Source organism: Aythya ferina, assembly GCF_964211825.1.
Source record: "Aythya ferina genome assembly, chromosome: 5".
Taxonomy (NCBI): Eukaryota; Metazoa; Chordata; class Aves; order Anseriformes; family Anatidae; genus Aythya; species Aythya ferina.
In genome coordinates, this window is record NC_140301.1 from 6,784,995 (window position 1) to 6,811,775 (window position 26,781).

Sequence of the window (26,781 nt, forward strand, 5' to 3'; positions counted from 1 at the left end):
TAAAAACAAAAGAATTCCAGTTTTATGATATGGCTTTAAATGGTTCATTAGTTTTTATGTATTGATAGTAAATCTGCTAACACGTCACTATGCTGAAGGTGACCAGAAACAGTGAACACGGTTCCAAATTCACTCCCCTCCACATCAGAGGAAGCTTCAAAGAATCTCACCAGCTGAATACAACAGTAGATATGCATTGCAACGAAATCTTAGTTCATTTGCAAGCACTACTATGAAATACTTTATTATTTAAATTACTGTTACATGTTATAGCCTTATGTGGTGCAAAGATACTTAAATTATTCATTGTAATTGCTAATTTCATATTTTAATGGGGACAGAAATAAGAGCCATCTTGATTCAGCCACGGCCCGGTGATGCAGTGCTTAAATGGCTTAAAGTGAACAAATTCCAGGACACTGCTAAATGACCTCAACTTCATTTTTCTTCTGTTACTAAACACGCATTAGAAATGGCAAACATAAAGATAAATAAGTAAATAAAAAGTGGCCTTTTCCTTGAGTTACAAGATGATCATGTTCAATACACTCTCAAATTATTACTTCTTGAAAACCAAGATGTTTAGCTTGGCAGTTATAAAGCAGGTGCTATTCCTGCCCCTTGCAAGAGGCTTTCAAAAGCAAGAGAGAAAGTTTCTTTTCTCAGGGGGTTAATGGAGATGATCTCTACTAGCTGGAGGTGAAAGCTGTGGAGCACACACACCTTTGCGTGCTCAGTCCCATAAATGTTGCATTAAGGGCTCACCACGTGTGGTAGTGGACCAACAGAACAACCACTCCATGCAACGAATATGCTAACTGTGAGGTGGAATACATCTGCTTTCTACATCTGCTCGATCAACGGGTTGAGAAATTGCTTTTTATTGTCTGATATTGCCAAAATTACACGGTACAACCAAAACCATCCCTGTTCTCACAAATATTGTCATGGATAGAACAAGAAAGCGAGATCTTATCCAAAGTCGACTCCTGTCTGACCTCAAAACTAATGGCAACACCGCCCTCGCAAGCTTTGTTCTCCTAAAACCAGATCCCAGTCTGTGCGAAGTGCTCCTTTTATAAAGCTGCTCCTCAGCACCAGTAACTTGTCTCTTACCAGACAAGGATATTTTTGAAGAGTGAATTTACAGCTGGCTTGAACAGAATGGAAGTTTGTTTACCCGGTGCCAGCAGCTTTATCAGAATATACAGTCATGGGTCAGCCACGGTGAATAGAGTTCATGTGCTATGATACAACTCTAAATGGAGGACAGATTTGTGCACCATTGCTGAGATATGTTTTAACAGCAAAGCAGACTCCTTGTTGCACTCTGCTTCTCAACAGCACCAGTGAATGGGAGGGGTTAGCAGGTGAAGGACCCTCAAAATCCAGCCAGCACATCACCTCTAAAGATAACAAAGGACAATAAAGATGGATGCTCGAGGACACAGTAAGTATTTAAAAAGATAAAAGAGACATAAGAATAAAAAAATCTGATGTCCCTCAAGTTGGTTCAGAGTAGCAAACACTTGCAATATCTTCTTTAAGGACTCTAAGGACTAAATATTTGCCACTTTACTTCCTCTATGAAGAAACACTCACACCGAGAATGCTTTCAGACAGCAGGGTTACTCTTCAAATGATGCAGTTTTTCTAGAAGTTTCACAGAAATATATAACAAATTCAGTTCAGGGCATTCAGATATGACATTGTTGATCAACCCTTTTTATGAAAAAGGGAACTCATTATAATAATACCCAACTTTTTTTTTTATATTTCACTCTAATCTTCCTACATAAGATCTATAGAAGTAAATATAGACATACAGTGCATTTCAGTCTGCATTATCCTTATTCTTTCATCTCAATTATGCATTAATTTACATAACATTAATTCACAACAGGCAAGTTACTCACTTCAAAAAATGAAGTCAAACCCATATACTGTACATCAATTATACCCAACACATTCAACAGTTGCTTGTAGTAAGATCCTATTGCATGTAAACAAACAAAAAAAGACAGTAAAATACAAATAGATCAGTCTATTGAACAGCATTCAAGCTTTTACCAAGCCTAAAATTTCAGCACATTAATCATTCAAGAACGAACTCCACAAGCTGCAAAAATATTTCATATCTTTAGCTACTGGCCAACTAAAAAGGAAAATTAGTTATCAGATTTTTATTTTTTCAGGTAGTGTTCTCTAATATCTGATTTTTTTTTCCACAAAAATTTTTGATCCCTGAATATCTAAATCAGAACTTCATGCAAGACCATCCATTTTCAGAATATAGCAGTACATTCAAGAATAATCAAGAGCTATCTATGCAGTTAATCACAATCACAAATTGCATGACCTTTACATAGTACTTCAAATTCTATTTTTTTCTGTTCAGTATTTAATGCACACTCTAGCTAAGTAGCAGAACTGAGTAGTAAATGTCACAGAAGGATACCCAGCAGTGACCAAAACAGATAAGGGGGTGGTATAGCACCGTCTGTTCTTACTTTGTGTCCCAGCATAGTCACACAAACCACTGGTGGATAAAAGCTTTGCCTTAATCCTATCCCTGGTTTATGCTCTTTGGCTTAAAGTACTTCTAGCATACCTCTAAATCAAAAAAAAAAAAAAAAAAAAAAAAAAAAGAATAAACACAAATGCACAAAATTTGATATTAGCCATCTTTGTTTTTGAGATATCCCAGAAAGAAATGCATATTCCCAACACAAGATGGCTGAAATAAAAATCTAGAATTCTTTCCTTCTTAGTTGGTAACTGGTAATTTCTGACTACCCATTTTTCTGAGATTTCTGACTACTCACCACATTCACAAAACATATTTTAGAAGTAAAGAACACGAATGCATATTTTGACAAATCAAAAAATAAAGTCAATAAACGTAAAAATAAAAAATAAAGTCAACAAATATTTTTTATATTGAAAATGAACTCAAGTAGTTAAATAAGACAAATTGTGAAATTATTGGGCAATTCTAAAACCTATTTAAAACAAAATGCTATGTTTTCTAGTTGAGACTCTTACATAAATTTCTTCCTTCCCCTCTCTGGAAAAATTAGGGCACATAGTTATTTCAGGAAACTCTAGAATATATGACTGCTAGTTCTGCTAACACCACCAATGCTCTTGCAAATCAATATAAATACAGAATGCAGGATCCTACACAGCCAATAATAATAAATAAATAAAATAATAAAACCACTTTGAAATTTATTATACGGTAATCTAACGATAACAGGTTTGAATTGGTTTATACTGCTACAGAATTGCACTTTTTGAAGTCTTTCATTTCCCTGCATTGCTTCTGATGACTGTGATAACATTTGTGGATCACCACCTGTCACTGTCATATGGTGATGTGATGCTAATAATAAACATTATGCCTTCTGTCCTGTTGTTGAACTTTGTTAGATTATATGACTTCCTGTTCTAGAACATTAAATGTAGCATATTAAAAAAAAAAAAAAGTTATTGATGTTTCAGTTGGAAGATTACTATTATTTTAATTGCAGTTTGATGTTCCTTCTCCTCGGTAGAGAGGTTTTTAATTCTACTCAGGTGAAATGTATGCTCTTCACCAAAGGAAGAAGTCGTGCAGCAATGGTAAAGAATCACTTTATCCTAATACTGTGCTGAGATGTAGAAGAAATACAGGTCGTCTGTTTTCTTCTTGGATGTTCTTCAGCTCAGCACAAATGTTTCTAAGGAGAATTTTCTGTGCCCTCTACTGAGTAGCTTCATAGAACAAACTTGCACACAAAACCCTAAGTGACCACAAAGCAAAGGTATACAGCTGGTTGACAGCTCATAATTTATGATGGATACGACCAGCATTGCCCCTGTCAAAGTCATAGGTATGGAATTATGCTACGATACTGATATAACTGATAGGTACTATTGTTTCAGGAATGGATATAGCCAATCTTCTTTGTGTGCAGATCTTTCATAATGTTATTACTGCATGTGCAATTTAAATATGAAATATAGTTATTCATGGATAAGAGACAAGGCACAGCAATTCATCACTCACCTGTTCCACACAGACATGTAAAAGATTTAATCTCCTTGGGGAAACAGAATTATTACTGATGATTGAGACTTAAAGAAATACAAAATTGATCAAAAATAGGGTAAATATAATAATCCAATATGTTTAAGAATCTACCATCTTCTTTAAAAAATAATCTGGATATTCAACTAACTCAAAATTAGGCAGATCAGTTAAGTTTATCAGAATTATTTGAAACATGAAACAGCATAAAACACCAAAACCATCAATTCTTCTCCATTGTCAATTCACAAACAGAGATAAAAGTAAAACTCTCCTCTTTAAATCATGGAAATATTGAAAATCAGATTTTGAGGGACATTGCATACTTGCAACAGTTCTCGGTTGTTTTTTATTAGTAAATAATTTAAAAAATAAATGTAGGAATCAAACTGCTGTAATTAAGGGGAGTTTTTAGACTTCTAAACTTTCTGAATTGTTTTCAAAACAGTTTAAAGATCATTGCCTCTTTTTTTGTTGTTATGATTGTGATAAAAAAATCCAAATTATAGCTCCACGATTTCAATGGCCACGCACAATGAATAAAGGGATTAAATAACGCTAAAGGGATCTGGCCTGGCTGTGACAAACCCAAACACAATAGTCTGGAACCATTCAATTACAGCCCAGGAAACCTTGCCAAATACAATGCATCACTAGAACTACAAGCACGTTCTTTCCAGGGAATATTCTATATTTATATGCATATTTCTACATCCATATGGACTTCTATATCCATATGGACTGTTCAGAAACTTGTATATAGAAATCAATTTTTCATTCACATGTGTAGTTAAGTAGACCTAACTGATATTAATACATACCATCCCAAGAAAGTACTTTGCAAATGCCAAATGACAGATATGCTAACTTATTGCTATGGAAAGTTTTAGAACTCCAACTTTGCTACAAGAGAGTCTGAAAGGGAAAAACAAAAACAAAACCAAACAAACAAAACCACTCTTTTCTTGTATTTGCTTAGAAGTAATGTCTCGCATCTCTAGCATAGATTTATTGTGAAAACCTCTGGGACTGGAAACACTCCACATCTGCATTCCACCATCATCCTTTGCATATTTTTACAAATTGTATGTGTAGCTCACAGCATGGCTGACACGTTGGAGGTTCCTCCAACTACATTTTCTTGCTTCTGTTGTTGAAGATGCCTGTTAAGGTCATTGAAGGCCTCTGGTCTGAGTGACTTGCTCTTTAGAATTGAATGTTACTCATCACATATTCCAAGTGTCAACAAAATGGATTTAAATTTATGTATATTCTTTACAAACACAAATTCAGTTCAAATCAGGTTTGGACTGCAAGCCCTATAAATGGAATGGCCCTGCTACACTGCTAGAACTTAGAGACACCTTACCTAGAAACTGCATTCCATATTTATTTTTGAAAAGCAGATGTTGGCTCAGCAGAAAACCTTTCTAAGTTGCCTTCAATATATTTCTTACTCATCATAAAACATTACCAAACGATGTGGCTCAGAATTATGCGCATATTAGATGAGAGCTACTTATCAATAAATTTGCTTTCTCTCTGTGGCTGGAGAAGAAACAGTATAATGTCACTAGGTATCTTTCTGAGTGTAGATGTTAACAGGCCAATGCTTAAGTTTGATAAATGTGGGAACACTGTCGATAAGGTCCTATTAAATTTGAAAGCTTTATATTTTTTGGTTGTTTAACAGTTCAATTACAAAATACAAGGTATTTCTCGTGCGTAAGTTTCTAGCGCATAAGTTTCGCTAATATATCAAATATTAGCAAAAGATACCATCAGCACTGAATGGTCTCTTCTTTTGACTGATTTGTGCAAAACTGTGCTATGAAATACCAACAGGAAATTTCTCTGGAAGAACTTACCCACTGAGTTAATAATTAATCAGATATGAAGAGTATCAAAGAGTTTAATGAATATGTGTTAGCATTACTGAGGGTTAAAATTTCCTCTCCAATTTTTTTTTTTTTTTTTTAAAATAAGGATGGATCTCTCTCTTTCCTTGCACATTCAGATTCATCTGGCCAATTGTGGACATACAACATTAAAAAAAAAAAAAAGGCAAACAACAAAAAGAATCCTCAACTCAGCTAGTCACCTTCAGTTCCACTTACAGGCATTGGAAAGAAATCAGTACTTTAAAAATTAAATTAACCATAGCCTAAGAGTGTTTTTTCTTTTCCTTATCTTCAAAGGGAGCTTGAGGCGAGTAGTTCAGACACAGATATCAGACACAGATATCACACAGTAGACATCAAAAGTGAAATGAGAGAAAAAGAGATCCTGTTCCAGAATTTGTATTGGCAAGGTGGACAGGATTTGCACATTATCCAAGTATTTCAAAAAAACAGTTATGTTCTGTTTCCTATGTTATGTTACAGAACTGAAATATTGTACTGATTAGGCCTGGCAACATAAACCTTGTCATGAGCTCCCATCACAACGATGCAAGTGGACCACCAAAGCAGACAGAACAGACAAGATGTAAACCTGAACTTTACACACTTTTCTCCTTTAAAATGAAAAACATGCTGAAAAAATAGATGTCATTATCTAAATCTGAAATGCTTATGCTGCAACCCGTAAGACTGAATAGCATTCAGAACAACACGTTTCTTCAACACTCCTGCACTTAATTAGCTCCAGGGCTTCTGCAAGCCAAGCTCCTCATCACGGCACAGCCATGCTGTGTCCCAGTAAAGTTCCTCTGCTATTTATACCTAAGACATACATAAAACACGTACCCAGGAGTCATCTGAACTGCCAGACAGAACAGCAGTCTACCTACCACTGCAGAAAAGATTTGTCTCATCCCTTTCAGTCTCTCATTTTCTCTCATCAGCAGGTTTAGCTATCTACTGCAGCAGCCTAAATGGCACCAGCAAGGTTACCTGGTACCATTCCCCTGTTCTTCGTGCACACAAGTGGAGCACCATCAGCCATTTCTTCCCATTTCAAGGCTCAGCATGAATTGTGCTCTTTGTGTTTTTAACTGATGCTGTCCAACAGCATGCCACACGATGCTGTTTGTATAAAGAAAGGAACTACTGCTTGTTCTTGTTTTCATTTGCTCTATGTACCTACTTCAATATTTCCACGTGGCACAAAAAAGGCAGCTGAGAGAAGCATACCAGTACTTTATGTTTTCTTGAGTGAGCATGATAAACGATATCCATCACTTCTGCCTGTTTCTAGACATCCTGAAACTACTCTGGGAAGTCCTGACACCCTGATCATTATTTTATTTTATTTTTTTTACTCTGCTGTTTTCACTTTGCAACTCTGTCCCACTTCATCTCTCTTCCATTTTAACTAATAATTTAATACTGCTTTAGCTTATCACAAACCTGAGGTAAACATCTTCTCGGCCCTGTAATAAAAAGCAGCAGCATCCCATTCATGAATGTGTGCCTATGTGAATATCATATAGCATTTTTATATTCTTCCTGAAAAGCTGTCAGATATATTATGTTGTGTACAATAAGTACTTTATAAACCTCCTTTTATTTTAACAAGAGCCATCTTTTCCTGTATGCCTGCATAAGGTGATATATCTCAGCAAATAAAATTGCTGATTGAAAGATTATTTCTGTATCTGCTTTGTTTCCCCTTTATATTACTTCTTGAAATATTGAATTTCTTACTTCACATCTCTGCAGCGCCTCAACCCTAGTGACACCACAGAGCAAATTTGACTCAAACATTTTACTCCTATCTTGAAATTAACTTTCTCAAGGCAATTTCATGCTTTGTCATTTAAAGACAATTTTCGTTTTCATCTGGATAAGATGAAAGTACGCTTTTGTATTGTTGCTGGGCTGAAGCCTGTAACAAAAACTGTCATAAAATTATGTCTAAAAATGGTGTAAGTGTCACTTCCATTCCAAGATGCCAGTCCAAACATTGTCCCCCAACTTTAATTTATACAGGTAGCTTTAGAACAAGATTTGGGCTTCCCCAAACTGAAATTTAAAGCATTTAATTTCCACTAGGATAGATCCATACCTATTACATGGTATAAACTCACTTTAATATCAAGCCATGTGTGTGACAAGGCTTTGTATCTTCTAGCAATTATTTTGAAAAACAAATTAATTCTGGGCTAATAAAAGAATTCCAAAAAAGTCACTTTATATATTTAAATATATATTTTACTGTTATTGCAAAATGGATATAATCCTATAAATAAATGTGGCAAACATACTGTTCTTTGAGATGCCATTACTTCATGTGTCTTTGCGAGTAAGACTTCAACCTTACTTTGAGTTACAGGATTTCTATAAAAAAATTTCCAAAATGCCCTGGTTTCTCCATAGGGCAGAAAATGAAATCAAAAGTTTTATTCAGTATCTAAAGAGAATGAATGTTGTATTTAACTATGCTGCAATGAGTCAATTTATCTTTTTAGGAACAAGATGGCTTTGGATATCCTTTTTACACGACCTTTAAATTTAAGAAAAACACAATAACGAATTCTACAATAAAAAAGTAGCACAACTACTAATGGGCCTAATTAAAATAGCAAAAATGTGCATGTTTTATGTTAATTTAATACCACAATATATAGTTAAAACAAAACTGATTCATCCTCTGACAACACTTCCAAAAATCTCAGCTCAAGATGGGGAGATAAATACTACGCTGAGTCCCTAACTGTGCGGATAGGAGGTACAAGACTGGCTCTCTTCTATATCAGGCAAGATTCCTGGTGTTGGATATGATGATACAACATTTTCCTTCCTCATTTTTCAAATGATACCTAATTGCCTAGTGATACATTCTGCAAATGTAAAATAAATAAGTTGGAACTGTTTACTTTTCCTCATTTTCAGCAAGATGTTATTGAAAAACTCAGCCAGTTTCGAAGTGATAAGCTTCCATTGCCACAAAGGTTTATTTCTGATGGAAAAATAGTTTCTTAGAATGTTTATCTTTTGCTGTCAAACTCTGTTATTATGCTGATTCCATGCTACTAAAAATGGGAGTCCGCAGCACATCAGGACACATACATGTATATTGAACCACTGATTTAATCCTTCACTGATAATTAGTCTAAATTCACAGGGGCAAGGGAAATGCCTCAAACAAAGGCATTTCAAGGGGAAAAAACAGGAAAAATGATAGAATATCTGTGCTTATAGATGTTTCTCCAAAGACAATATGATTTTTTATTTCCTTGGGGCACACCTACACTCTAGCTGACTACTCGAATACCATGGTTCTTCAACACTTTGAAGAGCATCCACTAGTTTGATCCATTTATGCACAAAAAAATGCTAGCAAGAAACAAAAGAAAAAAAATAATACCAACACATACAAAAACTTGAAATGCCAGCACCAGACACTGCTGTGCATACTGTATTGCTAACAGACAGTATGCATATGGAAATCAGTGGGAGACAGCCACATTGCCACAGTGATATTACTGAAGTGGGCTCAGAAAGGGATTAGATATATTTACAGAAAATAAGTCTAGTCCCTCAGTGGCCATTTAAGCATGATGATTCAGATGAGCCCACTACACTGATAATTAGATGGTGATTATTCAAAACAAAACACAACACTTTATGCTTGCAGTCTTATGCTGCTTTCTTTACCTGCCCGTTACTAGCAAAGGTTAAGACATAGGGCACCAAGCATAATGGACTTTTGGGTCATCATTATATTCTTCAGATTTAGTATTGCTCTAAAGGGCAATTTATCTACAACTGTCAGCTTAAAAGTATATCTTCATAATGTCATACATTACATTGTGCTTTGCCTTAATTTTCCATGTTAGCTCTTTAATTAAAGACCAGTCACTGTAATGAGTCATATCTGAAGAGATAACACTGTTTTAAAAGGAGTGAATTCATCAAAATCAGGAATGTCTATTTAATTTTTGTAGAAGTCAAGAATGTAATTTCTACTTAAATGACTCTATAGTATAATAATAAATGCTTAACACTGCTAATGTGTAGCTCTGTAGATCTGACCCACATTCTCAGCCAGTATAATCTGATAGATCATAGCCATACACGTGTGGTCTATGCATTCTTACGTTAAACAAAGCCATAAATTATTTGATTCAAAATGCTTTGGACATGCATCACAGAAGGAATGCTTTCAAAACTCAGTACACAAAGCAATACAGCACATCACATGCACCAGTTATTGTTAAACTTGATCCAAAACATATGCAGCTTCCAACTGTAACAGCACAAATTCTGCACTATACAATAATAATTGTAAAGTGTACCCTGTAATTTTATTAGTGCAAAAATTCAGTATTTGTCATTCTGAAAGATGTTCACACAGAGAAAGATGACTGAATTTCCCTTTCTATATGCATCTTTCAGTATAGTTGAGTTCAGTAAGTTAGCTGGCTCCTGTAGCAGTAAGTTCCTGCTGCTGATTTCTGTACACGTAACATTTCAGAGGACTGCTCATTTTTGCACCGAAATGACTAGGCCTATCCAACCTGTTCAGGAGCTGTGATGTGACTCAAATCTTCCCTTTGTTCTGTAATTTGATTCACAGGGCCGAATTGTTGTGAAAGTTAAAGAAGCCTTTGTTTATTCAGGAGATATAACTCTTGACTATGTGCAAATTAACACTCATTTTACAACCTCATTGCTAATTGTTATTTGCAAAAGGATTAGTGCTCTATGCCAGCAGTTGCTTTAGTTACTATATGAATATTCAATAGGATTTCATACGTAGCCCCCTCAGTATTTACAGCTTAATTTCCTTATTTTGTGGCTTTGTTTTCCTGCTTTATCCATCTGTACGAGTAACTGCCATTATAACTACCATGTAACTATCTACGTTTTAATCAGACGATCTGCTTTGTCCCTACTCCTTCGCAATCTTATGCAGGTGCCAATATAAATTAGAGTCTTCACAGTTTCTCATACGCTTTATCCTAAAAGTCACAAAAGTACTTCCAGTGGTTTCAATAATAATGCAAGAGCAACTTTACAGCAATGAAAAAAACAAATGTTTACATGTAGCTTTGCTGTAACAATCAGCAGTTTGCCAACATTAAAATAGATTGGCCTGTTTAAGGCACGGGTATCCAAAATCTGAATGTCAGGATGCATCAACAGCCACTCATACTGGATGTGAACAGCACCTCTTCCAGGAGCGATCAGATTCTCAAAGCCCATCATGATGTTATAAAACACAAAGTTGTTTAAATTGTATTATATAATATTTTACTAGTATAAAATATCCCAAGCTTATTTTATAATAGTAGAAGTGTATTTGCTTATATGTACATTTTACTGTCAGTCACTATACCCTGAGAGCAACAACAGAAACGCAAACCCAGACAACTTTATGGTATCATGAACCTTGTTTTGGCAAACATATCATTAACAGACTGCTCAACTCTCTATTTTCAAATATTCTTTCTTGAACTATTCATCTTTTATAAAGTGCTTATTTTCTAAGATTTAGATTTATGGTTTTGTGCGCTTTCCTTAGTCATTCCACTTTTTTCCCCCTACTAATAAATCATGCAATCCACAAGGGCTTTTCCTCTGTTTGCTTTACGAATTTACTGTTTCTTCTGTACCATTTTTTCTTTCATTCACTTTCTTTCAAATTTCTTACAATTTTTCTTATTCCTTTGTCCTTCTATTTTTTTCCAAGAACTTCCCTGAAAGCTAATTATTTATACAAATATTTATTATTTTTTCATACTGTTATCCTTCTTGCTATGGATCAACAATAAACAATGGCATTGTGGAAAGCTGGGCACATCTGATAACCAAGCACCATGATACAGAAGACACGTTACCTGTAGAAATCACTTATACATGTATATTTGTAGCATGTGCTACTATACACAGATGGAGAAGTCAACTGTTCAAGAATAAACCTGCCCAAACCTGTCTATGTTGAAAGAGCCTAAGTACCTGAAAACCACAGACCATCGCTACATGATATATTAATTCTACTCAATCACCAAGTGCATAGAAGAAACAGGAAGGAACCTTTTTAGCCATATTTTTACAGCAACAGGTGTTTTCACATAATGAAGTCCTGCAGTGACGTTTCTAAGTGGTTTTTACTAGTGAAAAGAATTCCTAGCTAGCAGGGTACATGGCTGATTTTGACAGGCTACCAGGAATAAGTGCATCTCTACCTGGATGCATACAGAATTTTATACCATGATAACTAATCCAAGACAATGAAGTACCATAAAGAGGTCTTGATATCAAAATCACTCGGTAGCTTTCCCTTCTATCCAGCCAGTAACCAGTGACATCTGTGTTCAGTGTTGAGGCACCTGCTCTCTGCCTGTGCAACATCGTGCGCTCGTGCTCTTTTCATCTTGAAGCTGCAGCTGCTGGTGGGTTTGAGCACCTATGATCAAATGTAAGATGAATAAAACTAATTTCTGTGGTCCCTGCTACATCTTACAGATGATATAATGAATCTTCCTGAAACTTCTGAAGTTACTTTCAAAGCTATATGAGTAATTTTGCTGACATCTCAATTCACATGCCACCCCTTAGAAGAGCTTTTCATGCGTGGTTTCCTGTGTCTTTTGAAATGGATCATGACTACAACAACACGTCTGTTTTCCTGTCTCTAGTTGACAGCCCATAGCTTCAGGAGTGGAAGCTGAGAGCCTAAAGAACAGTTTATGCTTCTGGATGTGTAATGATCTGGTAACCACAGCCTTAGAGAGTTACCCTCTACCATATTGTCCCGTAGAAACTGAAGCTGCAGAAAATGAATAAAGTAGCTGAGAAAATATGCCATACATAACACAAGCTGCTGTGGATGTTCATAAGAACTTTTCTCTGCAAATACAACACAGGGTTTTGCTAATACAAAAAGCCTCACCTAGTTAGTACTGCACACAAATAAAAGTTGTGTTTTTTTCCAGCCATCTAATACAATTTTGTGTGCAATAAACATCATAGTATTTAGAGGAACGTGTACTCTTACATGCTATAACCCAGCAATTCATTTTATGACATATAGAAGACAACGTATTTCAGTTCATCACTGAGGATAAAACATTCTGTAAAATAGGAGTATGTAATCTAATGTGTTATATAGAGGCAGAAAGACATGCTCTTTCAGTGTACCAAATTTATACATACATTTTAACTACTTACCAAATCTCGATGCCAGAGAAAATTGGCCTGGCAAGGGAGGACACATCACAAAGGTAAAGAAGGGGAAAGGAACTGAGTTAAAAAAGGAAAATATGACAGACCATTTCACAGGACAGTGTGGATGGAGTAATCAGCTACAGGATACGTTGAGACACAAACCTTCCTAAAATATTTCTGTCATCCCATCATGGGATGGTCACACTTTAGAGACTTCCTATCTCTACCTGCTTAAGAAGTGGTACATTGTTGAGAACTAACATTACAGAAAAAAACGATATGAGAGCCTAAGGATTTTGAGTAAGGACCAGGAATGAATCCTGGCAACTAAGTCTGGGACTGTGACAAAGTGACTGGAAGCTCTGGGAGACACAAAACGACATCTACTGTTTGATTACTTTGGCTTTCAGTATAAGGATGCTGTCATCTACTGTGTGAATAAAGAGGAACACACCAAAAAAGGTCTAAAATTGACCGATTTCTAAGCCAGACTAGAAGAGGACCACCACAAACACTTGCATTGTAGCAAAATCAGAAGGGAAAAAATATTGTCAGAGGGAGGAATTTGAAAATTACTGTCAAAATAGTTCATAAAACTTGCTAAAATATCAGTAAAGACGGGGCAAAAAAAGGCTTCAGTTCCTCTTATTTATGTCCTTGCTTCTGCTGTTGGAAACTGCCTTGTCATATTTTCACCTTTTCCTTGCAATCAATTAAGCATGAAAGGGTAATTCTTTTAAAAATGAAAGCTGAGATTTTTACATGGTCAAATGCCTCCAGCAAGTGGAGAAATATTGTGACTCACAAAAAAAATCCTGAAACATAAATGTATATAAAATCAATAAGGATGTGAAACTTCCATAAAGTTCACAGACTCAATTGTATTCCTATTCTTACAGAAGTCAAAATTTTCTACGGCATAGTTACTTGGAAAGGTAAAAAAGTAGCAGCCTCATTGGTAATGAAAACTGTCTTGAAAATACTAAGTATTACTCATTTTATTCATCTGGTGACACATCACAATGAGAAGGGCTGTTTTATTTACTGTCTCACCTGGTACCAAAATCTTAATATTTTAGCAGTACTGAAGAATAGAGTAGAGTGACAAATACCAATTTATTAATCATTACACCAAGACAACTTAAAAATTGAAAAGGACAAAATTCAACAATTAACTGCTCATTTTACTGTGTGTACTTTCTGAATTTTCTAATAAGAAAAAAAAAAAAAAGAGAGAACTGCAATATAAGAGAGAAAGATTTGGAAAGCAGTAAGCTTGAGCAAAAAATTAGAAAAAAAGTGTGCATATGCAGTTCAGCTTCAATGGCAATGTGGCAGAACAATAAAAAATAAGGCTGCTGCACCCATGGACAGCTCAGAGTGGTGTGAGAGTATTAAGTTGTGCTTCTGTAGTGCGCTCCAAATGATGCTACTGCTCGGCAGCTGTCACGAATGTACTGCTCACGAATAAGGAGGAAAAAAAGCCACAGAGAGCTTAAGGGGACTGAGCATTAATCTGTATAGAAATATGAAGATTAGACGCTAACCAAGCAACAACTGAACTAAGTGTGGACATAACTGTCCAGAAATATTTGACAAACTAAACACTTTGGAAGAAGGGGAATTGCTTAGTGTGATACCTAGGGCTATAACAGCAAACAATGGGATGAAATTAGGAGGGAAGATTTAGGCCAGATATCAGCAAAACATCTCAGCAGAGTTATTGTACTGTGAAATAATCTCCCAAGGGATGCAGCTGAAACCCTATTGTTTGGGAAATTGAAAACTAGCTCCAATTAGAGCTAAAAACTTCAATGCAGCAAACAATACTGCCTCAGTGGAATGATGTCCTGGATTGACTTAATAGCTTTTTACCCAATTTCTATCATATTTCAATGTAGAATGCACAGATGCAAGACAGTTTTAGAAGAACAGTGTTTTTCACAACAAAAGGGATTGTTTTAGCTAAGTATACTTAAGTTTAAACATCTATTGCTCCACCAGTCATAACTAACTATATATATATTACTAAATATGCCATATGGGCAAGCATATTTTTTTAAACAGACCCTGGCCTTGATGATTCTTTTTGATCCCTCATTTTAATAGCTGAAGCAGACTGAGTTAAAATTCCCTCTGAAGAGATGATTAGGAACATTTGTAATATGACAGCATATCAAACAGAACAATATTACTGGCAGTTTAAAGAAAAAAAAAAACAGATGCAATGGTCATCACACAAAGCTTAGAAAAAAAAACACTTCATAAAGCTAATAAACTCATTGTAGTAGTTCTACAGAAATAGACTTTTCAACTCTATATGTGTACGAACAGCTTGCACATAACAGCTTACATTTAGGATTTTCTTTCCCGTTTTGTTCTTGCACTTTCTGGAACGTTTTTCTTTGCATCTGTGGAAGGCTCCTTGGGTGACCCTGCAGGCAATAAAGGCGTGTAGAAAACACTCCAAGGGACGTGATTGTTCAGCACAACATGGTAGATTGGTCAGCACAACTCAAAGGTATGATTGTTGGATACAATATGATGATTTGTTTATGAAACTTTTCACTAAGCATGTAGTAAGAAGCAGCAATAAAAAGGTTTGTTAAATGAAGAGTTTTTCCTCCATGTATGCATCTCTGATAATGCAATTTTCTATAACTCTTCTTCACGTTTGCCTTCTCTCAGGTCAATATTTTCCGTAAATATTTTCAATATTTACAAACCCTGGTATGCCTTCAGCTTGGTGAGATACAGGCAGATTTCAGAAATGACTGGTTATTTTACAGCATGTATAAGCAACTGAAGCAATAAGAACACAGAAATTTCATCAAAATTATACAACGTCACTTAGAGACTGGTATGAGCTACATCACTTCTTTTGCTTACGGATAGAGGGACCTTCTGTCTGATCTACTGACTGATTCTGAGTCCTGATTATAACTGCAAGACTAAGAAAGTAAACAATCTTCCTGAGAACAGAGAACAGTCTTGTATCTTGACAGCTGGCCACATTCAATAACTGTTATGGATACAAGCAGCACCACAAAAACCATGAGTTGGATTAAGATTTTTTTTTTAAATAGGCAGTTGAATTAATCTCGAGAAACATCCTCCCATCTGGCAAAACATAAGAGAATCAGCACACATATATCAAAAAAAATCAGTGTTTAAAAAAAAAAAAAAAAAGAGAGAATATTTTCCTTTGATTTTAATTGTTTTTCACCTTCTAATACCACAAATATGTTATGTTCCAAATAACACTAAATGATAAGAATAAATTCTTCATGCCACGGGTGGTGAGGCCCTGGAACAAGTTGCCCAGACAAGCTGTGGATGCCCCAGCCCTGGAGGTGTTCAAGGTCAGATGTGACCTTGGCAACCTGGTCTAGTGGGAGGTGTCCTTGGCAGGGGGCTTGGAACTGGATGAGCTTTAAGGTCCCTTTCAGCCCAAACCCTGCTATGATTCTATAGCCAAAGACTAATCCACCTGAGGTCTTGAATATATTTTATTCCTGTTCTAGCAACAGCTGCAGCAGGCTGTTGCACATGCACAAGAACAAATCGGTCCAGCAAAGGAACACAGGAATTACCCGTTTCCGAATCCATTCGGAAAGCTCCAGGCTGAATTAACAGCTGGCCAAACACTGTCCAGATTTCAACATCTTTCAAGAGATACACTAAGCTGCAAATTTTACACTTAAGGTATGATTTGATAGCTCCCTTACGACTTACAGAGTGTGATACAGAGGCAAGAGCTGTTAAAATGCCAGAGATGAAACTCCAAGCACGTTTCCTCTGTGTGACAGCTGTGCCTGGAACAGCATCTGAAGCCACAGAATATGATAACATTATCAAGACCTCAGCTCCCACTAGCTACCTGCTGAAAGCCACAGCAGCTGTGTGGACTTGCATCTCCAGTTTCCTAGGAAACTTTCCTCGGGCAGCCTGGTGGTTCCAGGGTGTCTTGGAAGCATGCAGCTGCAGAAAGCCTTCTGGAGCCGACAGGCTGCGCCTGGTGCTGTGTCCCTGCAGAATCCTCCCCGTGTCTGGAGGCACTAGTGATTTCACAAGGCATCCCAAGTAGTTACTGCTGCGTGCAAATTGCCTATAGCAAGCATGTGGCGTGAGGACTGCAACAAGGTTAATACTCACTTCTTGAAATTACTCTGTCAGGAAAATCTTGCCACTCTCTTGGGCTAAAAGTGAGTTTTCACTGCCTCCTGTAGTTACAGTTAGAGGATCCACGGAGACCTGGAAGCAGCCTGGTAGCACTGGAAGACGATTACATTCTCTTTGGCTCTTAGAAAGTGAATCCCATCATCCTTCCAGAAACAAAGAAAAGCGAGCTCCGTGAAAACCGCTGACATTTACAAGGTTTGGCAGAAGAGCTGATTGTTTTAAGTAGAAAAACACATGGGAAGTCTGAATCCAGCAGGTGAGCAACCATTTTTCAGACTAATGATGCCCTTGTGTACACTGAACAGCTTTCACCCAAGCAGAGCTCAAGTTATCAATGTAATTGCATAGATTTACAAAGGGACAGCTTGGGGTGTTTTTAAACCAGAAATCTAGGAATAGACTTCTAGTTATACAAGAAAAATTGTGGAGAAATTTTTGTTGGACACAAGCCAAAATAATCTGTTTGGTGGAATATCCAAAGTGTACAAATTGCAACATGAGGGTACTCCAGTAACGTGTTCAAAAGGGAGATAATTCGCAGATAAAGAAGTCTTTATTCGCAGATAAAGACTTCTTAGAGTGGCCAGTTCTGAACTATAACTTTCTTCCAGCTATTATTCTGGCCTACCCCTCCTCAACAGGATGTGTGAAGAAAAATAGGACTCCTAATTAATTAAGAAATATAATTAAGAGTTATTTAAAGCCACAGAATTATTAATAATAATAACACAGACCGCTTTTGATACCCATGAATATACCAAAATGTGCAGCTTTATGTTGCTAATACCACACATTTATCACAATTATTCCCAGGAGAACCTTCGGGTTCCCACAGTAACATCTGGATGCTACTTCAGCACTCCTAAAGTCAATGAATTACCTCACTCTGAGCAAACCTCACACCCATTTTCCTGTCATCACACCTCCAGCACAGTCTGCATACCATTTCTCACAGACTCACAGGATAGCTGAGGTTGCAAGGGACCTCTGGAGGTCATCTCGTCCAACTTCCCTGCTGAAGCTGGGTCAGCTAGAGCATGTTGCCCAGAAACTTGCCTTTGCTGAACTTCACGAGGTTCCTGCTGGGCCATTTCTCCAACCTGTTGAGGGCCCTCTGAAAGGCAGCAAACCCACCTGGTGCAGCAGTAAGTCCTCCCAGTTCTACATTGCCTGCAGACTTATTGAAAAGAAGCTTTAGCTTGCTCTTTTTTCATCCAAGTGAAGCCTCGTGTCACGTCACAGACAAGCACTATTCAAATTAATAGTCAAATACAGATTTAATTTGCTGCTGAGCAGTAGGCTTTTTTAGAAGCATATTCTAGTGAAGAGAACCATTTATTTGTGCATTTGTGGCAAAGTCGATCCGTGAGTGGCGTTACTACAGGCCAAAAAGGTGTAGGAACAAAAGCTGGCAGGGGCATTCTGTTATACCATTAGCATTCCTCCAGTTCACAGTCACTTCTTGAAGCTGACAGCTGAAATGCCAAAAAGTCTTCTCCAGTTGCTGCCGTGCTAAGTCTAACCCAGAGACTTATTATTCAATGACTGTCTCCGGGAGAACTGTCTGAAAGAATATCCCAGTATATTTTTCTCAAACTCACTTATTGGTCATTCTAGGATATCTCCCAAAATGTCTTAGTTTTTGGACATACGTTCAAACTCTCAACAGCCACTAATTTTGAGCCATTTCAGAGACATCAGACATGCATATAATTGTTCCACAATCCTGAAATTGGAGCACAAGACCTACAAGATCCATTACTCTGTCTCAGCATGGGACCTAGATCTGAATTTACTGTGCAATCCTGGACAGGGCCTATGGAGTCTCAGGGTAATTTAAAAAAGAAAAAAAAGACATTGTGTTTTTCAATAGGAACAAGGGTAAGAGCTATAAATCATGAAAGTACCCAAATTCAATCTGAACTGCACATTAGAAGCCTGAATCCAAGAACACCATATAAAAGTCCTCATCTACCCATACTAATGCCTGAAGGTTCATCATTTTGGTTGATCAAATCATGAAGGCTCTTAAATTTCTACTACTGTGCTTGCACAGAGACAACACAACTGTGAAACCTAACACAGACTTCAATTTAAAATCCTCACATCAGGCACACATTTAAGTCTTCTAGGTTGACCTAGCTGGCACGCATGGAGAATGACAGCACAGTGGCAAAACTTCACAGGATAGGCCAAGAACACAACATCTCAGCCTCCCTCTAATTTTTGAGCATTTAAAATCCTTGGAGCCTTCAGCATTTCACATCCTGCCAAGTGCTACAGCTGCTTACAAACAGGTAAAACTGGGCATCAGTAGGTTCATCAAAACCTTCTCACATCTTCAGTTTTAGTGTCATTCAAGTGTCATTCTCCCCCTTACCCAAGCGGAGGGACTAAAATTTTGGAGCCTATTTCAGTCTGCACCCCAGTAAATTGTTACCTAAATCAGGGCTACTTGGTGTTGTGAGATCATTGAATCACGTGTCAGACACATCCTGCTTCCAGCATTTTCTAGCTCCAAGTAGACAATTCCTCCAGCAGGCCTGTTCTCTGCTCTCAATCTCATTCCTGTGCGCCAAATTCTCTTCTGTTTCTCATGGACATTTGTGGCTTTTAACTTCCAGGACCAGGGAGTATATAAGAGCGAGGTGCGGCAGAGATCAGTGTCACTCTATTGAAGTTCATCAGTTTGAGCTTCAAAATCTGTTATCCCTTCAGAAATTCTCCAGGTTCCCATTTTCAGATGTGATTTAGTTAGATAATGAGTTTTTCTGTATTACTGACTCATTGACTTGCAATATAGCTTTACCAATATTGATTTTTCATAGTTCAGTTCCTACGTGCCTCAGTTCTCATGAGACATTAACCTAAGCCAACACACTGGCGGGGGGCATGACAGCTTACAACTAAAAACTTGACTTGCATCAAATGGAACATTTGATCTAAAACAAATATTTATGCTTCAGCTCGGAGCACTCTAACCCATTAAGAAAACAAAAGCTAAAAGGGAAATCAGAAAAGAAAAAGGTATGTTCATAACGGATTTCACTACTCATTAAGTAGCACTTATGAAACCATCCCTCTCCTGTAACGCAGTGCCTACTGCCATTCCTATTTGCATTGCATCTCCTCAGGCCAACGCTGTCTTTGCTTCAGTTCCCTTCTCCAGGTCAGACGTGATGAGTCAAGGAGAAGCTACGAAATTGCATAGCAGAGAACATGAAGTTCAGTTTCTCTATTCAGAGCAAACCGTCTATGCTGCTCATTTCATTGGTTTTAAATTGTTGGGATTTGGTTAGCAAATCTATCACTAAGCTCTGCTAAAGCACTTGTGAATAAGAAACAGTGCCTTTTTAAAAAACATCATCTTTATTCCTTTTATTCATTGCTTTTTTTTGTCTTTAAAATGGAGATGCCACGACTACCTGATAAGTGTGTTATGAAAAAGAGCGATGTGCTCAGAACCTAACATAATAAAGCCCAGATAGGCACCTTACAAGGCAATATGGTTTGGAATACTTTATCCGAACTAAACATCACTTTCACTATTTCCTTAGTAGAACTCGAAATATAGCAGTAGTAATAATGGATTGTAATTCTTTTTAAAGAGACCTCCTTACATATCTAATCCCCTGCCATAGACTCCCAAGTACATCAGCATACCTGCTTTTAGCACCAGGGCACTTAACAGCTGCCTTTGATAGATCTGGCGTCAGAGATGGTTGATATAAGGAAAAAAGAAAGCAGTGTCACAAAGTGTCTGAGGGAAAGCGTTCTCCAAATGTTTGCTGTAGCTATATATCCATCCCAATTAAACTTCCTTAAATACGCCGGGGACATTCAAAATGGTTTGCAGTGATTTAACCGCACAGCTCTCGCTGACATTTCTGGGAGTCACAATGATAAATCCCCACATATTGCTCTGAAAGTTCCTCAGCATGTTGGAGGCATGTGTCAAAGTCAGGAGAGCTCTCCTAATGAGCCCTGCTCCCTTTGATGTTTCCACCGGATAGCATTTCTGGCACTGAATGTTTTAGATGTCTCATGCAAAAAAAAAAAAGTTAAACAGTTTTCACCTTTGATAACCACATATCTTACTTCTAAATATTGGGGATAAAAGGTGATTCTTTTATGTCCTTTTTGCCATTGAGAAGTAATGCTTAGATTAGCAAAAATGAATAAAAATGAAATAGCAAAAATGAATAATGTTTCATGTTTTTAACCTTAGAATACACTAGTCAGCCAATGGCAGAGCCTAGAAATATGAAGTTAAGCAGTGCTAATGCAATGAATACCACATTTCTCAATCAAAAGTATATTGAAACCAGGGACATTCATTTTCGTGTAGCAATTCAGTAAAGCCTATGGAGAAAATACCTGGAATTTTAAGGAGAGTCACCAGAGATTCTGATGAGCCAAACTTCTGAATGCAAGGTTCAACTGATGTGTCTGATTTTAGTATCCGTCAGTACAGTGTCTGCAGTTCATGGCAAAGAGTAAAACTTAGAAAGAACATTAGCATTATTGAGAAACAGAGTCTAATCGACTTCATCAGGATGCACTTGCTAAGATTAGAGCAGAAAATATTCTGCCTCTTCTATGCAATTAGAGAGACATCAGAAATTCATAGCAAAGGGAAAAGGTTGCATATACATAAATTTAAGAGGCCTAAAGAGCGGGTATTTTACTCCCCCATCGCTGGTTTTTGCGCCGTATTCACAAGCATTCCCTCAATTTTAGGGAAGAATAGCAGCCACTGAGGTTTTGAGATGGCCATTTAAAAATCTATTTGCTGGTCTAAACGGGTCCATGCCTTTGCTCATTCAAGTTCAAAACCTGAAGAACTCTTCAGATGAGAGCGAGCTTTAGAAAAACCCTAAGCAGGTAACAGGGACAGTCCATTGCAGAACTAAAATCTAAGAAATCAGAAAGCACACAATAAAGCACGTTTTGGGAAGGTTTTCAATTAGGTTTATGAAGTACAAGAAGCTGATTTAACACGCTGATTCTCTAGCTGTAAGGGTAAATCGCTCTGCCTGGCTACAAAGCCAGAGCCTCTGGAGGCAACCGTGCTAACACGGCCCGGCAGAGCAGCCTGACCGCACAGGCAGCTTCCGACTTCTGCCCGGGTACCTGTGTCAGTAAATCACATCCATGTGTGCATCCTAATTCGCAGTCCTGTTCAATAAACGCAGCCACCAATCAAAGGAAGTTTTGATCAAGTAGCACGTGCAGGATTTGACCTGGTATATTACAGTGGGATCTCCTGCAGCCTATACCAAAATCCCAGTAGCTACCACACAGGCTGTGTAAGGAACTTGAAACCTCTCATCACAATTTCTTCATATTTTTTGTCCCGCTCCTGAACAATTTAAAGGTCTTAAAGGTTTCTTTGCCTGCTTTTCTTGGGCGGGCATAAGGAACCTTTCACTATGGTACATTCATGAGAGTTTTTTCCAATCTCACATAAAGATTTCCCATTAGACAGCTTCCACAGCAGCAGCTGAGCACAACGAAACCTGGAAATGAGAGTTATCCACATGATCTGCTATTTTCAACATTTTACCAGTCTCATCCCAGCAGCTACTGGTGTAGGCCAAGCCCCCTAACAGCACTGCTGCAGTCACCGCCTAGGAAAGGTTTCAGCCAGTGCTGCCACTCACAGGGCTCATTAAAAGCTATCAAGGCTCACTGATTGTGCAACGCAGGAGCTCACTGAGACTCTCCTTCAAGTTTGGAAAGTAGGATAAAATGTGGGAAGATGATGATTTTGATTTTCAATTATACGCTGAATTATTTAATTCAGAACTACCCAACAGAGACGAGACTATGAAAGTTAGACCGTAATGTGCAGTATAATCCTGAGTATGTTTCAGGTCAGACGTGGCAGGCAAGCAGAAGGGAAAATTATTGTCCCCCAGCACTGAGAGATATTACTAGATATTACACTGTATTCATCAGAAAATAAAACAAGGGAACATTCATGTAATAACCAACTTAATACCATTATCCAGGGTGCAGTTTGACAAGGACATGGGAATCCCAAATCAGACTGGGCTTCAAAAGGGTTCTGTGTCATTTGAGACCCTAAACAAGAAGCTTGAGCACCACAGCAGCAGTGCAGCACAACCACGAGACCAATGCACTGGGTAACAAAGACTTTCAGTATTTCTGCAGTAACACACACTTTGGAACAACACTAAATAAAGAGAGGAGAGAAGGACACTCCTTGCAAGGTAGTACAAGGATAGGCTTGGATTCCAACATGTTTCAAGATACTAGAAATTGAAATGAAATTCTAATAGGATAGCCATCTTTTGCCAAGACCCCATGTAGAGCCCAAAGTACATGTTTGGACATAATTCCTTGGTGACAGATTTAGGAGAAATTAGTTTTGAAAGAGAGAAATTGGGAGTTCTTTGCATCACAATATTTGGTGCGGGAATGCCTCCTTACCCTTGATTGTCCTTCAGAATTGTGTCAAAAGTCCTAGCTTTCCTCAGTACGCTTTATGCATAATTCACTCAAAAACTGTAGGAACATAAAGCTGGCACAGCTAAACTGGAGCTGTGAAATGAAAACACTATGATTTTCTGCATACATGAAATGAAAAAACTATGATTGTCAGCAGGCATTTTATTTGCCACTCATTCCCTCCTTTCAGCCACTCATTCTGATGCAGCCGATAAATACATGATCTGCTATTTCCCCACAAGATTTTGATTCACTGAATGCACAAACACTTGCTGAAGAAAAATATCAGCCTTGGCAGTTAACATCTGGTAACATTTTACACAACTGACAAATGGGTTAAGCTCAAAATAAGCAGCAACTCAACCTAAAATCCATTAAAATTACTGCACTGTATTTAGTATCAAGACGGTAAACCTTGAAAAATGGTCCGAGCCAAAGCTGCCTATGACACAAATAAGCCACACCAAGTTGTACTGCATATCACAATAAAGACCTTTTTTTTAGTAAAACCAAAAAGATGCAGTAAGGCGGATATTATCATGGCAAAAAAGTGCAAGGTTAGAAATAATTTGAGAAACTAGAGTAAACAAAATACAGCTGTTCTTATTTGCAACCCCTAACTGTGTCAGACTGTGAGCATACAACCAACTGAAGAGCTTATGCTTAAAGTTAAAATATCGCTCTGTAAGTTTCAGTAGCTTATTTTGTCAACCCTTACCTTGTGGATAGAACCTAAATAATTTCATGAATTCTGGGATCTTGAGCCTTTCGTTTCTGAAGCAGTGCTCATTTCCTTCTCGGCATTTTTCACATGTTGGTGCAAAAAGCCATCCTATGGAGCTAATATCTAAAAAGATCTTGGGTTGCCCTATTTTAATCTCAATCTCTTTACATGCAAGCTTGCACCTCCTCTAAAAATTTAAGATTATTCAAACAATAATCTGTCTTTCTACAATCCTAACCCAATATTACAAAATGGGCTTAAACCCCCGAAGTACTATTTTGCCACAGCAGTGTCCTCTTTCAAAGACAGAAAACTGTCTGAAAGCTAATAACCTAAAGAAGGAAACATTCTTTATTTCCGCAAAAACGCTATTAATGGGATGAAATTACAAAATGACAATAAAAAGGAATTACTTTTTCTGAACACTGAACTCCTTCAGCCTGAGGTGAAGAACTGGCTCTATCCAAGCGGCTCTGTATTACGTGGCACCCTCTGCAGGACAGCCAAAGCTGACATGAAAAAGCTCTACTACTTTTTTTTCCCCTCTTATTTCTACAGCGTTGGCGAGCCCAATGAGAGCAGTGGGTGTCACTGAGCAGCAGCCCCTCGCTGACAAACTGCTGTGTACGTACCAGACAAATGGGCAGCTGGGGCTGGACTGAAAGCTCCCAGACGATCCAAAATGGGCAGGAGCAGCTGACAGGCCACCCAGGAGCGCTGCCTTTCGGAGGCGCCTTGGGATAAATGGGCCAGCAGGAACCTCATCAAGTTCAACAACGGGAAATGCAAAATCCTGCTCCTGGGAAAGAATAACCCGATGCACCAGTACAGTTTTGAAGACTGATTATGAAAAATTAGATACTATCCCATTCAAATTTTATAACCTCTGCATGGTGCCTTACTGATCGTAGTGCTGAAGGTACGAGTTTAATTTGCAAAGATGCCTCATTCCTACCACTTCTGCAAAAGCCCATAGAAATTACAGTTGATTTAGCATCTCTGAAAATCATTCTCACAAGTTGGCATCATAAGAAAAAACATACAGTCACTTTACTTTGGAAAGTGGAGACAAAGTGTTTGTTTGCTATCCCCCTCAAAAAAGAAAAGCAAAAAAAAAAAAAGCTTTTTTTTTTTTTTTTTTTTTTAAGAAAAAAAGCTGAGCTAAGAATATCTCTAGCTATTTAAGCACGGTCTATATTATAAATTTTTATAACGCTTAAGACTAGAAGTCTCTTCTACTCATTACTAAGAAGTTTGCATCCTTATTTCCTTATTGTTCTTAGCAAGAAGTTTAAAACATCAGAAGCATGTAAATTTTCAGTTCTAGTTTACAGTCAGATTTCACTGTAAATCAATTTCTAAAACACTGGTGTTAGTTGTGCCTAAGAAGGCATAGCTAAGTTTAAATTCTTCATGAACAAAACTAACTCAGGATAAATCTCGTTTAAACTAAACTCAGATTTCTCCACTGGTTTAACTAAACTCATTCGCAATTTTTCTGTTAATGAAACTGGAGCAATTCTAAACGTCTGTGTCATAATCCAGGTGCCTAAATCTCAGTGAAACCTAAGGGAGGGTAACCCCTCAGTGACTCTGCACCGATTTTATCTCAGACCTCAGCTATATTTCCAACACATGACATTTTCCATAACATGAACAAGATAGATAGTACTTGCATAGATGCATCCTTGTAGACTGTAGAAACTGCAATACGTCCCAAACACAGAACTGAATCAGAATTGTCCCTTCAACACTCTTTGGCTCCAGTAAGGATCCAGTAAGGATCACCTTTAGTAAATCTCCAAAACAGTACTTATTAAATCCCTTGCTAAAAGAAGGCATTCTCTGTAGTTTACCTTGTTATAGATAGATAACAAGGTAGATGCCAAGGTCACAGCCTGTAGTCCTCAAATATTTTTATTTCTTTTCCAGTGTGTTTATTTTGGCACAGCAGTTATCAGGTTGGCTTTGGATTACAGCCTAGTCAGTCTCTGCTGCACAAGAGTATGGGATTTTTCTCCTCACCCCATCCTCCCAAATCCTTACAGCAAAAACCTTTCCCCCGTAGACAGCTGTGCACCTGCCATAACACATCGTGTTCATCAGCTTCAGCACATGCAATAGGGAATAGGGGTAGAGTACAGAGAAAGAAAATCACATATACCAAGTTATGAAGTCACAGAGAGCATTAGCTAGCAACAGGCCAAAGAGCA

General features: G+C 37.6%; 1 protein-coding gene across 5 annotated transcripts in view; it reads right to left on the reverse strand.

Moving 5' to 3' along the window:
* Positions 1 to 26,781, reverse strand: part of SPON1 (spondin 1) — a 398,866-nt gene that overhangs the window by 360,057 nt on the left and 12,028 nt on the right. For 3 of the 5 annotated variants that reach the window (XM_084521961.1, XM_084521956.1, XM_084521958.1), the window contains one exon: positions 15,542 to 15,623. The exons of the other annotated variants lie outside the window; for them this stretch is intronic. The gene's annotated coding sequence lies outside the window, so the exon portion shown is untranslated. The remainder of the gene's footprint in view (positions 1 to 15,541; positions 15,624 to 26,781) is intronic. 5 annotated transcript variants of the gene reach the window in all.